This window comes from Saimiri boliviensis, chromosome 6, assembly GCF_048565385.1.
Source record: "Saimiri boliviensis isolate mSaiBol1 chromosome 6, mSaiBol1.pri, whole genome shotgun sequence".
Lineage (NCBI taxonomy): Eukaryota > Metazoa > Chordata > Mammalia > Primates > Cebidae > Saimiri > Saimiri boliviensis.
The window spans coordinates 73,139,390-73,154,772 of record NC_133454.1 but is presented as its reverse complement, the minus strand read 5'-3'; the positions used below and the strand labels follow the sequence as shown (position 1 = coordinate 73,154,772).

At 45.3% G+C, this 15,383-nt stretch overlaps 1 protein-coding gene across 3 annotated transcripts in view; it reads right to left on the bottom strand.

Annotated features, from left to right (window-relative positions):
- CLPB (ClpB family mitochondrial disaggregase) overlaps nt 1–15,383 on the bottom strand; it is a 275,007-nt gene that overhangs the window by 152,320 nt on the left and 107,304 nt on the right. The gene's annotated exons all lie outside the window — the stretch shown is intronic.

Genomic DNA, 15,383 nt, shown 5'->3' with positions numbered 1-15,383 from the left:
ACAGGGCCAGTAAGTAGCAGCTGGGGGGATGGAACCCGAGCTCTGTGGAACCACACTGCTTTCCAGGGCTCACATGCCCAATTCTTCCCTTCCTTCCCACATTTAGCATGCGTCAACACACCATAGTTGTTTGATGGGATTAATCAGCTGACAGAAAATAAGGAAAAGTCTTAAGTGGAAAGGAGTTTACCTTCTGATTAGTCCTGCTTCCTAGAACCTTCTCTCTTGCAAGTTCTAGTTCCCTTCTAGTCTCCTGCTAAGAATGGTTCAAACCTATCCTTTCGTCTTTCTGGCAGTCTCCATAACACCGCCACTGCTTTCACACACTACATATTCACATTTCAAATACTACATATTCACAAGCAAATACAATGCCTTAAAGCATCCTTATCTTTAGGTTAAAACAAGCTCTGCAAACAAACCCAATGGAAAGGTTACAGGACATTCAAGAAGCCATGAGCCGGGTGTGGTGGCTCACACCTGTAATCCCAACACTTTGGGACGCCAAGGCGGGTGGATCACCTGAGGTTGGGAGTTTGAGACCACCATGGTAAACTCCATCTCTACTAAAAATACAAAATTAGCAAGGCGTGGTGGCACATGCCTTTAATCCCAGCTACTTGGGAAGCTGAGGCAGGAGAATTGCTTGAATTCAGGAGGCGGAGGTTGTGGTGAGCTGAGATGGTGCCACTGACTCCAGCCTGGGCAACAAGAGTGAAACTCCATCTCAAAAAAAAAAAAAAAAAAAAAAAAGAAGCCATGGTTCTTAGGAGGCTGGGCTGATTAGCTGATTACAAGCTTAACAGAACCTAGAAGAATAATGCAGCTGCCAAGAAAGCTAATGCAAGGTCTGGCCATATTAAGAGAAGTATAAAATCTTTAACAAAGGGGATGGTTGCCCTGCTCCTCACAATACTGGTCATACCACACTGGAATTCAGAGCAGGCACCAAAATGTTGTGGTTGTTTTTATTTAAAAATGACTAGGACGAGGAGGAGACTTAAATTAAACCACAGTTTAGGGAAACAAGCCTCATGTAGCTTGGAGCTCTGTCTAAGAGCTAAAAATCTGGAACAGGAAAAGGAAGCCATGCAGTCCTAGAATACAGAGCTGAGACCAAATGGGGGAGCTGCAAAGGGAGCTAACATATAATGATAGCCCATCATGTACCAAGTGCTATGCCAGGTGCTGTCACACTATGACTTCAAAGTTCATCAGAAGATAAAACTGTTTTCTACCAATTACAAATTGTCTATACTTATATTACTCCATTTGGCCAGAAAGTCTTTCCACAAAGCTCCTTGTATAAAAATACTACCTATCTTGAGACCCAAACCAAAGGCCACCTTGCCTGTGAAGCCCTAACTTTTCACCTGCACTAATTACAATTCGCTTACCAGAGCAAGTTCTGTGAAAGGCAGAGATCATCATGATACATGTTTCTCCTCCTCAATGCCCAATAGGATATATTGCTCATAACGGGCCTTAAGAATGAATAAATGCCAAAGAATGGCCGGGTGTGGTGGCTCACGCCTGTAATCTCAGCACTTTGGGAGGCTGAGGCAGGCGGATCACCTGAGGTCAGGAGTTCCAGACCAGCCTGGCCAACATGGTGAAACCCTGACTTTACTAAAAATAAAAAAATTAGCCAGGCATGGTAGCACGTGCCTGTAATCTCAGCTAGTCGGGAGGCTGAGGCAGGATACTCGCTTGAACCCGAGAGGAAGAGGTTGCAGGGAACCAAGATCACACCACTGCACTCCAGCTTGGGCAACAGAGCAAGACTCTGTCTCAAAAGAAAAGAAAAGAGAATAAATAAATGCCAAAGAAGATACAGAAATGGCCAATAAGCACATAAAAAGATGCTTACATCATTAGCCATCAGGGAAATGCAAATCAAAACCACAATGAGATATCACTCCACACACACTAGGATGGCTATAGTAAAAAACACTGATGACAACGAGTGTTGGTGAGGATGTGAGAAAGTAGAACCCTCACACACTGCTTTTGAGAATGTAAAATGGTGTAGCCACCCTGGAAAATGGTTTGGCAGTTCCTCAAAACATTAAAGTATAGTTACTCTGTGACCCAGCAATTCCACTTCTAGGTATATATTGAAGAGACATAAAAACATATATTCACACAGAAATCTGTACACAAATGTTCACAGGAGCTTTATTCATAATAGCTGAAAAGTGGAAACACAAATGTTCATCAACTGACAACTGACATCCTGTACGGATGTACATCCATAAAATGTAGTACATCCATACAGGGAATATTATTCAGCCACAAAAAGGAATAAAGTACTGATATGTGCTACAACATAGATGAACCTTGAAAACATTATGCTAGGTGAAAGAAGCCAGACACAAAAGGTCACATATTGTATAATTCCATTTATATCAAATGTTCAGAATAGGCAAATCCAGAGATAGAAAGCAGATTAGTGGTTGCAATATCTAGGGGGAGAAGAGAACAGGGAGTGACTACTTTTGGGACCAGAGTTTTCTGGGGGCCCAGGGTGGTATGGGAGAGTGATAAAACATTCTGGAAATTCTGGAATTAGTGGTGTTTGTTGTGCAATCTTATACATGTTCTAAAATCCACTAAATTATATATTTTAAAAGGGTGACTTTTATGGTATGTGAATTGTATCTCAAAAGAGAAAAGGAATGAACGTATATTCAATCAGAATCTGCCTATTCTTCAAGAGGCAGAGAGTGCCTCATACCTAGAGGCACCTAAAGAGGGCTGGATGTTGAGGATCAAAGAAGCTAAGTGGGGACCCGAATACTGGAGAGGAAGTGAGGCTGGAGACGAAAGTGCCTGGGATCCTGTCTGACTCATCTAGGAGCTGTGACTGAGCCCCTGATAGGCTCTGGGAAGGATCTTGCCCCTCCCCACCCCTGCTGGACTCTGAGCCCCTGGGAATTCCAGGGGCCTCCCTCAATTGTTTGTGCTTTACATTCTGCCCCAGTTCACTGTCCATCTGCAAAGGCTGGTCAAACACACAGACTTCGCAGGAGGCCTGGGTGCTATCCCTCCAAACAAAAGGGCATTGAGATGGAAGCCTCAGCGCAGCCTCAGAGAGGATTCTTATGCAGCCTTCCAGAGCCTCCCATCCACATGAATGGAGGATCCTGGAGACCAGCCTGCCCAGCTGCTGCCTAGGGCTGTGCTCTCCTGCTGGTTAGCCTTGTAGAGAATAAACAAGGTTTCCATCAACCAATCAATCAACAGGCCAGACTCCATCTGCACTGTGTGCCTTCTGAGTGCCAGCCAGCCTTGTGTGAAGGCTCCTACTATGTTGAAGGTAGGAGAAGGAAGTGCCATACACCGTGCTGTGACAGGGCTCACAGCCTAGTTGAGGAGAAACATACAAGAAGCAACTGGGAAAAAGCAAGGAGATGAATCAGTAAACATGACATAGCAATGGTGTGAGGAAAGGCAATTATCAGATGAAGAATCTAAGGTTAGAGAGGTTAGACAATTTTTCCAAGGTCACAGAACTAACGAATGGTCACAGCTGGGATTCAAGCCTTGTTCTGTCGGACTCTAAAGTCCCTACCATTGCCTTCCTGCCAATGATAAGAAATCCACTTGAAGGCCAGGTGAGGCGGCTCAAGCCTCTAATCCCCTAACTTTGGGAGGCCGAGGTGAGTGGATCACCTGAGGTCAGGAGTTTGAGACCAGCCTGGCCAACACAGTGAAACCCAGCTAGCTATTTTTTGTATTATTAAAAATACACAAATTAGCCGGGTGTGGTGGCACATACCTGTAATCCCAGTTACTCAGGAGGCTGAGGCAAGAGAATCGCTTGAACCTGGGAGACAGAGGTTGCAGGAAGCCAAGATTGCATCACTGCACTCCAACCTGAGTGATAGAGTGTGAGACTCCATCTCAAAAATAAATAAATAAATAAATAAATAAAAAGAAATCCACTTGTATCTGCATCCATTGATAGAATCACAATGAGAGGATCTGAATTGCCTTAGAAGGCCTTTGGGCTGAGGGCTCTTGCTCAGAAGGGACGAACATAAAGGAGGCAGGATGTAGCAGAGCCTCAAAGTTCAGAAGTGAGATTTTCTGAAGTTTTTCAAAAAAGGTAGAGAAAGAACAGGAACTGCAAAGCAAGCAGCTTAAGCAAATATTATAAGCCCAGTAACACACTGGCTCGACTGTTTTCCACATTCTTGGATTTAAATCTGTTCCCCAGTTTCCAAGAAAATTCCTTGGGGAAAACAATTCCAATTGGTTCTGGCCATGCTGACATGCATTGTATTTTGATTTTAATTAAGCTGGGATTTTAGGGAAGAGACAGCACTTAGGCCACAGAAATGATGGTAGGGCCGGGCGCGGTGGCTCAAGCCTGTAATCCCAGCACTTTGGGAGGCCGAGGCAGGTGGATCACGAGGTTGAGAGATCGAGACCATCCTGGTCAACATGGTGAAACCCTGTCTCTACTAAAAATACAAAAAACTAGCTGGGCGTGGTGGCGCGTGCCTGTAATCCCAGCTACTCAGGAGGCTGAGCCAGGAGAATTGCCTGAGCCCAGAAGGCGGAGGTTGCGGTGAGCCGAGATCGCGCCATTGCACTCCAGCCTGGGTAACAAGAGCGACACTCCGTCTCAAAAAAAAAAAAAAAAAAAAAAAAAAAGAAATGATGGTAGGGAGGCAGGGCCTGACAGTCGCCCCTGCTGTTGGGCCCTGAGAGATTACAGCTTTGGGGCCTACACTGCCTCAAGGGGCAGGACCATGCCCAAGATGATGCTCGGCACATACAAGCAGGAGGGCACTCCCATTAGTTCCTCATGTTCCTCAGCCATCAGAATGGTTGCTGACCATATTGATCCCCTCTCAATCCATGTCAGCTGCCACTGATGTAAGAACAAAGCTCCTTCATGTGGCCTCTGATGCCCTGCGAGGCCTGCTTGTTCTAGGCTCCTGGCACCTTCCTCTAGCTGGAGTACCAAAGGCCTTTTTCAGTTCTTCACACTGGCCTCGCTTCCTCCTCCTGCAGGATTCTTGCAAATAAAAGTTCCCTGTCACTCTTTTCTACCTAGATAACTCTTCCTTATCTTTCACTTCCAAGCTCAAGCTTCCTCTGACCAGGGAAATCTGGCTGTCACACGCTCTCCTGAGTCTCTGTGTCCTTCCTTTGCAGTATTTGTATCAGCTGCAATTTTGCATTTGTAGGATTCACGTCTGACATATACATGTTTGACTGAGTACTGCTTTACCAAACACCATGCCATACATAGTAGGCGCTATTTGTTTAAGGAATCAATGATTCAACTAGTTTATTTTTGTTTGTCCTCTGTCTACAGGTTTATCACGACTGTAATAGCTACTAAAGTTTGCTTAACATTTTATCATTTACAAAACACTTTTAGCCAGGCATGGTGGCTCACAACTGCAATTCCAGCACTTTGGGAGGCCAAGGCAGGAGGATTGCTTGATCCCAGGAGTTCAAGACCAGCCTGGGCAACATGGCAAGATCCTGTCTCAATTAAATAAACAAACCAAAAAAACCACAAAACACTTTCAATGGCCAGGCGTGGTGGCTTATACCTATAATCCCAGCACTTTGGGAGGCTGAGGTGGGCGGATCATGAGGTCAGGAGTTTGAGACCAGTCTGGCTAACAGGGTGAAACCCAGTTTCTACTAAAAATATGAAAATCACCTGGGCCCAGTGGCAGGCGCCTGTAATCCCAGTTACTGAGGAGGTTGAGGCAGGCGAATGGTTTGAACCTAGGAGGTGGAGGTTGCAGTGAGCCAAGATTGTGCCACTGCACTCCAGCCTGGGTGACAGAGCAAGACGCTGTCTGGGGGCACGGGGGAACAAAAAAAAAACTACTTTCAATAATATCAATAAGTATTTGGTAACTATTTAAGTGCACAGTGATGAACAACACAGCAATTGTCTGCTGCCTTCCAAAACTCACAGTGCTGTGAGGGAGATAAGGAAACAGATAACCCATCCCAAGAGATGGTGGCAAGTGCTCTCACTTATATAGTACTTATACAGTACAGGGTACTATGGGAATCCACAGGTACTGGAGTTGGAGTTGTTAAGAAATTTTAGGCAGATAGGAAAAGGGGTTCTTGGGAAGTTTTCATTTTTTAAAGCATTTCCAGAAAAGTTTCTTGTAAAGCCCCAGTTCTTACAGCCAGGCTGGCAACCTTTGATATGCAAATGAAGGCCATTAAAAACTGGGTCTACCCAAACACGGCGATTCTCACCCTCTTCTTCTTGCCCTTGCTCCACATGTGTATTGCAACATGGCCGCCCCTACATATCCCACGTGTGTAGAACATCAGGTTGCCCTTCATTTGCATATTAAAAGACTACGCTGGGAGGGCCAGTGAGGATCCGAAGGATGAGGAATTTTCCAGACAAGGAATAACCTGCCTCGAATGCTCACAAAATCCTGGGAAGTGATCAGATAAGTATCATCAAAAATATTTTACCATGGAGGCTCCGAGGAAACTGAGAGACTAGCCAAGGCCACACAGGGCTGGGCTCCTTTTCAGTGACATGACCCCTCCCCTCCAGGCCCCCTGTGTTAGGCCCTGGCTGCTCTCTGCTCATGGCCAACTGCCTGCTTCGGCAGAGCTTCTAGACAGTTGACCACTTGCTCCCACAACTCACCTACCCATGAAGTTACAGAAAAGCTGCTAATCCAATCTTCCCCAATTGCCCTTCCATTAACAGAGAACAAGCAATCAGAGCCTCAGCAAGCCACATACCCCAGAAAAGAAGCCAGGCCGTGGGCCACTCTGCAGAACTACTTGAACAAGCCTAGGGTTTCAGTGGGTGATCTGGACCCTTCCAGAAGGATTCAGATTTCTCTGAGGATTGTATTTAAAAGTTCTCAGTGGGAATCCCATGAACAAGATTTGGAAGCTAAGACTTAGGGGGGTTCAGTGACTTATTAATGGTCACATAGTTTGACATAGTAACTATGTCAAAAGTAGAAACCAGGTCTTTTAATTCTAAAACTCTTGTATTTTTTCTGTAACATTATGCTGCCTTTCCAACATCCTGGAAAAGCATTCAAAAAACCTGTGTGGGTTACACCCTAGCATTAAAAAAAACTGCGTGACAATCTTTAGATGCTCTCACTATAAGCATCAAACGACAGGAATGATGCCCTTGAGGCCTTGACCTTTGATCTAGGAAAAAGCTTTTGTTTCAATCCACTGCAAGCCACAAGGATATTTACATACTTCCTGATTAAGAGAGCTGGATGTTTTGGTTGCTGTGATGCCATCATTAATATCTTCCCATCCAGCCAAAATGATACAACAATCAATAAACAGACAGCCTCTCTCAGGCCCTGAGACAGCCAAATGTATTTACCCAGCCAGGGTTTTGTTAATTAGATAAAATCCCTGGATCAATGTGCAGGACATTTACCTATGCTGTAGCTAAGCACATTCTGGACACCTCAATCCTGGTGCATGGACAGCAAGTGCCTCAAGCCCCAAGCTGGGGCATCCAGGGACAAGAACCAATCCAAGCCATCAATGCAAAGCTAGAATAAATATGTTTACCTCTCAACAATGCCCAACCCTTTCTTTTTTCCTGAACTGTAAACCAAATCAGATTTTTTTCCCCAAAGTCATCTAGTAAACCACTTCGGGCTGGTATGAAGTTCTTTATTTTCTAAAACCATGAAACCAGAAATCAAAACAGGACACCAAAAGCATCTCCTAAATGATAATTTAAGAGGCAGCATGGTATGTATAGTGGCAAGAGTCAGAAAGATCCATACATTCTACTGCCTAATTGACATTTCCACGTGCATATCTCACTGGCATGTTAAATTCAGCATGTTTAAAACTGAACTTATAATCCTTCTCCCTAAACCCAGTGTTCCTCAGGGACCCTCATCTCAGTGAATGGCAAGAGCATCTACACAGATGATCGGGCCAGAAAACGGAAATTTATTAAGACCTTCTTCTCCCTAATCAACCATATCCAATTCTAGTCATTCATTTATTGAACACTTGCTGTGCGGCAGGCACCATACCAGCCACTGTCCTAACCATCACCAAGTGCTATCTAGCTGACTTCCTCCATCTCTGCTGCTGACATCTTAGTCCACATCACATCTTTTCTCATCTGGACTACTTCAACTGCTTTTCAACCAGTCTTCTGGCATCTACTACAGATCTCATACCAATCTGTTCTCTACCAAACAACCAGAATGATCTTTTAAAATTGCAGATCTATCAGAGAATAAATGTGTGGGAAAGAATTTAAAAAAATAGAAAAATAAAATAAAATTGCAGATCTATATCATGTCACAATGTGTACCTGTTAGTCCCTTTTTCTCACATATACATATAACGGCTGAAAATTCCTCAATGGCTGCCCATGCTCTTAGGAAAAAAAATAAAAACTGGTAATATGATCCACAGACCCAGTGTGGTATGGTCCCTGCTTAACCCTCCAACTTCATTTGACACCACTCTCCCCCTTGCTCTCTAGGGTCCAGCCTTATTGGCCTTCTCTCAATTCCTCCACATCTTTGACTCAGGACCTTCCATCTGCTGTTCCCTCTAAGCTGGCTTCCACCTTTCTCTCCATCCTCAAGAGTTCACTTCAATCTCATCTACGCAGAGGCTTTGATCTAGGACTTTGATCTCTGCAACTGACAGCAATACATTTCTGCTGTTTATAAACTACCCAATCTGTTGTATTGTTATAGTAGCCCAAACAGACAAAGACAGTAGCCTTTGGTGACTAGCTTCTTTCACTTAGCATATTTTCAGGGTTCATTCATGCTGTAGCATTTATCAGTATTTCCTTTGAATTGATGAGTAATATTCTGATGCACTGTTATATGTTTTTATGCAAAATGTATCAGGCACAGAGACCTGAGTATAGGATTCAGGCACGACCCCACACCCTTGCCCCATGCCTGGGGGCCATTGTTTAAAGCCATTTTCTTCTTTCTTTTCTCCCCTGTAGTTTCCTAACTAGGTGCCTCACTCATTATTTTCCTGTTGTTCCTAGAATATGTGATATAAAGAATAACATACAGCCAATCAATAACTTATGTGAATCTAATGTAAATTCTTGGTAAACAACTTAGAAAGTGCCTCTTCTGCGTAGTGGCTCAGGTCTGTAATACCGACAGTTTGGGAGGCCAAGGTGGGCAGATACTTGAGGTCAAGAGTTCGAGATCAGTCTGGCCAACATGGTAAAACCTCATCTCCACTTAAAAAAAAAAAAAAAAAAAAAAAAAAAAAACTTAGCTGGGTGTGGTGGTGTGCACCTGTAATTCCAGCTACTTGGGAGGCTTAAGTCCAAGAATCACTTGAACTCAGGAGATGGAGGTTGCAGTGAGCCGAGATCATGCCACACTGCACTCCAGCCTGGGTGACAGACTGATATTCTGACTTATAAACAAAAAAAAAAGTGCCTCTTGTTTTTCCCTTCAAAAACCCACTTGTTATTTTCTCAAAACACAAGAAGAAGAAAAATAAAAGCAAAAAAAAAAATTTTTTTTTAAAGAGACAGAATTTCACTGTTGCACAGGCTGGAGGGCAGTGGTACAATTACAGTTCACTATAACCTCCAACTCCCAGACTCAAATGATGCCTAAGTAGCTAGGACTACAAGCACACACCACCACACCCGGCTAATTTTTTTTTCTTTTTTTGAGGCAGAGTCTTGCCATGTTGTCCAGGCTGGTCTCAAAATCCTGGTCTCAAGTGATCCTCCCGCCTTTCAGGCTCCTAACTATGGCCAGCCCATTTTTAAATTACCTTTTTATTGTTGAATTCTAAGAGTTCTTTATGTATTCTGATTTAAGTACCTTAGATATATGATTTGCAAAACAATCTCCCATTCTGTGAGAGTCTTCACTTTCTTGATGGTATCCTTCGAAGCATAAAAGTTTTTAATTTTGATGAAGTCCAACTTTTTTTTCTTTTACTGCTTGTGTTTTGGTGCCACATCTAAGAAAGCTTTGCCTAACCCAAGGTACCAAGATTTACTCCTATGTTTTCTTCTAAGAGTTTTCTACTTTTACATTTAAGCCCATGAACCACTTTGAGCTTATTTTTATACATGGCGTTAGGTGAGGGTCCAATTGTGTTCTTTTGCGTGTCGATATCCAGTTGTTGAAAAGACACCATTTGTTGAAAAGACAAATTGTACTTCACTTTTGAAGTACATAATTATAATTGCATAATTAGTCATCTGACTCCTAGTTAGACTGTGCCAAGAGGGCAGGGATTGTGCCAGTCTGGTTCATTACTGTTATTTCCCACATTCAGCCCAATGCCTAGCTCCGAATATGAACCCATAAGTACTGGTTGAATGAACTAATCATTTTGTTATTAGTAATAGTAACTCTGCCACTCTTTGGGATTAGGTGTTATCTTCACATTAGGTAATTTGTCCCTTGTTTTCCTGGCTCTCAAGGTTTTGACTCACATCCTTCCTCCTCACCAGAGGGTACATGGGCTCCTCCAGGGCAGGGACTGTTTCTCCTTCCTCATCTTGTTGCCACCCTCCCTCCTCCAAATTCAGCTCAGGGCTACGCACAAAGCACAGGCTGGACAGATAGGCGACTGAGGGACAAACAGAGAGCCAGTCAATGTTCTCCACGACCAGGTCCCTACCCATCTCCAGTTTCTCCTGGCCTCAGACTGTGACACAGCAGCACCGAACAGCATGCGATTTCCCCTCCCGAAGACCCCGCAGGCTGCTCTCTGCCTTGTGCTACCACGTCCGGCGCCCTTTTTGCCTGGAATACCTTCTCATTCTATTTACGAAGCCCAACTGATATTTTAAGTCTATGACCAGGTGCCATTTCTTCTAGAAGCTTTCTCAGATCCCCCAGGCTGTTTGTCCTCTGGGCTCCTGCAGCCCCTGTAGTTTCCTGTCTCACAGCACTGAGCACCCTGTTGCCACAGTTTACCCCCAACTCTGTCATCATGAGCAGGAATCATGCCTGCTAGTGTTCCCTGTGCCAAGCAGAGGAATCAGGATATGGCAAGTGCTCTTTGTCAAATGAACAAATAAATCCTGGAGAAAAACGGCAGGTAGACTGAGGCCCAAGATGGATCTCGCCAGGCTTCCTTTATTAGAGACAGCTTGAGCTGATGAACAACTGAGGTAAGCACTCAGCCAGAACCTAGCCCCCTGCTGGAAGAAAGGAGATGGGTAGGGGTGTTGTTTTTCACCCAGTTTGTCCTGAAGGAAATGTGATCTCCACTGGGAGAACAAGAGGCCTCACTTTTCCCAGTCCTGACAGCTCCTCACAAGTCTCGGTCTGAGCCTGGACAGATGTGCCTCCAGTCTGCCTTGTGCCCTAGGTTTCGGGTGAGCAGTTCCTGAGTCTAGAAGCCAGGCTCAGTTCTGAGCTAAGCCCAGGAGCAGGGCCAGCTGCTCACACTGCTGACAGGTAGGAGAGAGGCCAGGCTTCCACTTCCCAGGAGCCAGAGATGGATGAACTTAAGTGCCTCAGGGCAGAAGGGAAGAAATGGATGCCACACAGGGAGGGAGGGAGCGAGGAAAGAGAAGAGACCTGGCCTCCCTTTGATATAGCCAAGGGGGGTGTGAAAGTGGACTCTGGACTGCTTACTTCAGGTACACACAGGCTAGATGAAATCTAGCCCACAAACTTCTTAATATAAAGAACAAAGTGTGGCAAGTGGCATTCAGCTCTACTTCTCCAACCTGACCTCCAAATTCTCTTCCAAAAAAGAAGTCCCCTCCTGTGACAAGCTGGCATGGCCCTTCCTAGATGACCCTCGAACCCTCCCAGACCAGAAGGGAGGTATAGGATGAAAGTGAGGGTAGGGGCAAAGAAGACGAGATCACACTGTGCTGGGAGGAATCCAGGAAGGCTCTGTAAGGGAAGCAGCACTTGAGCTTTGAAAGGTATAAGTGGAGGATAATGAACACAGAGGGCAGAAGGCTGCTGGTGTGGAGGACCCACATCCAGGGCCCATGGACTGAAGATTACAGGGCATGAAAAAGGAGGATCAAGGCTGGGCATGGTGGCTCAGGCCTGTAATCCCAGCACTTTGGGAGGCCCAGGAGGGCAGATCAAGAGATCAGGAGATTGAGACCAGTCTGGCCAACATGGTGAAATCCCGTCTCTTAAAAAAAAAAAAAAAAAAAAAAAAAAGGGAGGATCAAGCACCGCCCCCTGCAGCAGAAGAGCCTCAGGCTGTGCCTTTCACTATCGGGAACTTTCCCAAGGCTCTGGGGCTAAGGACAGGAGCTGGGGGAGGTCAAGCAGAGACAGGCACAGTACAGCGCCCCAGAGAGGTCAAAGGAGGAAGAAGGGTAAAGGACAATATTATTATTATTATTTGTTTGTTTGATTTTTTTTGTGGCTTTGTTGTAGGAAGGACAATATTATTTACGAGGTCTGAGTTTTGTTCTAAATACTGATACCGTTGACCATACCAATCACAAGGTATAGTCACGTGCTACACAATGACATGTTGGTTAACAACAGACTGCATGTATGAGGTGATCCTGTAAGATTATAATGAAGCTGAAAAGTTCCGATCCCCTTGTGACATTGTAGCTGTCTCAACATCACAGTGCAACAAATTACCTTTTCTGTATTTAGATATGTCTAGATACACAAATAATTACCATTGTGTTACAACTGCCTATAGTGTTCAGGACAACAATGTGCTATACAGATTCCTAGCCTAGGAGCAACAGGCTATACGGTACAGATTAGGTGTGTGGTAGGCTATTACCATTTAGGTTTGGGTAAGTATACTCTATGATCTTCACACAGTCACGAAATTGCACTTCTCAGAATGTGTCCCTATTGTTAAGCAATGCATGACTGTCTGTGTAAATTAAAAAAATATATAGAGAGAGCATGGGATTCTATCCTACTATAGGCAGGTCTGTTGGGCAGAGCTAAGAGCCAGGACACAGAGGAAGACATAAAGAGCAGCATGAACCACCTGTGCAGAGTCTAGGGTACAGAAAGGCTGAATAAGGACCTGCCGTAGGAATTCCAGAGATTCCTTCTAGCAAGGATGGTCAGGCTCCCTTTGCCCCTATTCCCCCCAGGCCTGGCTCATTTGCAGGAAGAACTACAACTGGTGGGCTACACGTCTGTTTCCTTGAGACCAGGGCCTGGGTCACCATCCCCATCCCCCATCTGCAGTGCCCAGCAGAGGCCCAGTCATTCTTTCATAATCAAGAATGGCTTTGGGGGAGGGGAAGGGAGAGATGTGCTCATTTAGGCCTTCATCATCTTGAATCTGTCTTATTAAAACTGAAACAGGTTCTTAACAGATCCGCCCTCAGTCTTTTCCCAATGCAGTCCATCCTTTACTCATCTGCAAGTCAGCCTTACCTGGGTCATGCCCTTGCTCAAAAACTTCCCACGTCTCCCCACTGTGCATGGAGTAAGAGTTCAAAACTCCTCACCCTGGGCACGGCAGGCCTTGCACATTCCAGCGTCTCTCAGACCACCTTCCCTCTTTCCTGACACCCTGCACAAATCCCACCTTGGGAGCAACAACATGTTCCCCACACCGAGCAGCCAGCCAGCATCTGCTTCCCACCTTTGCTCAGCTTGTTCCCAGCTCTATGTCCTACATGAGATGGGGGCTGAAGGCAGGTCTGTGCCTTGCTTATCTCTGACTTCTTCACATGAAGTGAAGGGAGATTCTGAGGGGGTCAACCTGACCAACTGAGTAGGACAAGAGAAGGCAGGAGAAAAGCAGGCTAGAACCTGGGGACACACATGAAAGGCCCCATACAAGAATGAATGTTCAGAAAAATTATCTGAATCACACACACACACACCATAAGTCCAACTACTTTCTGTATTTTGGGGGTGGGTGTTTAACTGCTGTTATAAAAACATGTATTTGAGGCCGGGTGTGGTGGCTCAAGCCTGTAATCCCAGCACTTTGGGAGGCCGAGGCGGGTGGATCGCAAGGTCAAGAGATCAAGATCATCCTGGTCAACATGGTGAAACCCCGTCTCTTACTAAAAATACAAAAAATTAGCTGGGCATGGTGGTGCGTGCCTGTAATCCCAGCTACTCAGGGGGCTGAGGCAGGAGAATTGCCTGAACCCAGGAGGCGGAGGTTGCGATGAGCCGAGATCGCGCCATTGCACTCCAGCCTGGGTAACAGGAGCAAAACTCCGTCTCAAAAAAAAAAAAACAAAAAAAAAAAAACAAAAAAAAAACCCCATGTATTTGAAAGAACTAAATAATCAATGCTTGGCAGCTCAATGGAATAGGGCAGTGGCATCCCTGGGGGATGGAAGAGTAGATTCCCAACACTGCTGCTCTGCAAATGCACTGCCAAAAGGGGAAAGCCGCAGCCTGGCAGCCATTGGCAGTAGCCAACAGGTGATTCCAGGGTCAGCAAGGGTCGGCTTCCATCTCCTTACTCCCTTGTACTGCAGCAGAATCAACCAAGGCACATCTGCTTCTGGAGGAATGAAGATGCCACACACAGCCTGCAGTTATGAATGGCTCTTATAATAAGATGACATCTGTGCTTGGTTTTTAAGATGCATCACTGCATGTTTATTAAACTATTACTCCATCATATTTATTTGGCTACAAAACAACTCCCAGACCATACTTCTAAAAGTGGTTTATTAAAAACTAAAGCTTGAACATTAATACTCAAAAGCACCCTTGGGAATCAATAATAATGCTGCAGATAAAATGAAAGGGAATCAAAGTAGTAAGTCTTGGTGGGGCTGTGGCTGCTTTTCAACACTTTATTGTATGTTCGGGAAGCTTGAGTGGGGAAGAGCACTGTGGGCCTGTAGCACTGGATGCAGAAAGAGTCACCCCAACACTTGACTTCCTGTCTAACATGTAGACATGATGGCGATGAAGAGGGGTGTCCTATGGCCACCTAGTTCTATATAAAGGGCCAAGAGAGGCCAAGGTTAGGCCCAGTGGAGGCCAGTAGTTTCACCAAGAATAAGACTTCTGCCCTTAACCGACAGCCCTGTAACTGATGCCCCATGCTAGCCCCAGTCTGAGCATCCATCCTGAACACAGACTCCACCCTATACCTGGCACTAGACTGAGCTGAGCTGAATCTGGCCCTTGCTGAAAAATAAGCCTCAAATTCAACCTGCCAGTAGTCACTGGGACTAGTCAAGCCAGTGAGGCTACAGAAACACAGTCTGTCCCCGGGCTGGGCCCAGCATGGGCATCTAGCCCTGCAGGCAGGCATTTCTAGCCCCAGGCCTCCTGGCAGATGGTCTCTTCCAGCTCTGTCCCAAATCCCCAAGCCTTTCCATGGATGCCCACCTGCAACCTGTCCAGGCAGCAAGCAATAACAAACACATGGCCATTCCCAAAGAAATAAGAACAAATCAGAAGAATCAGAGAAGA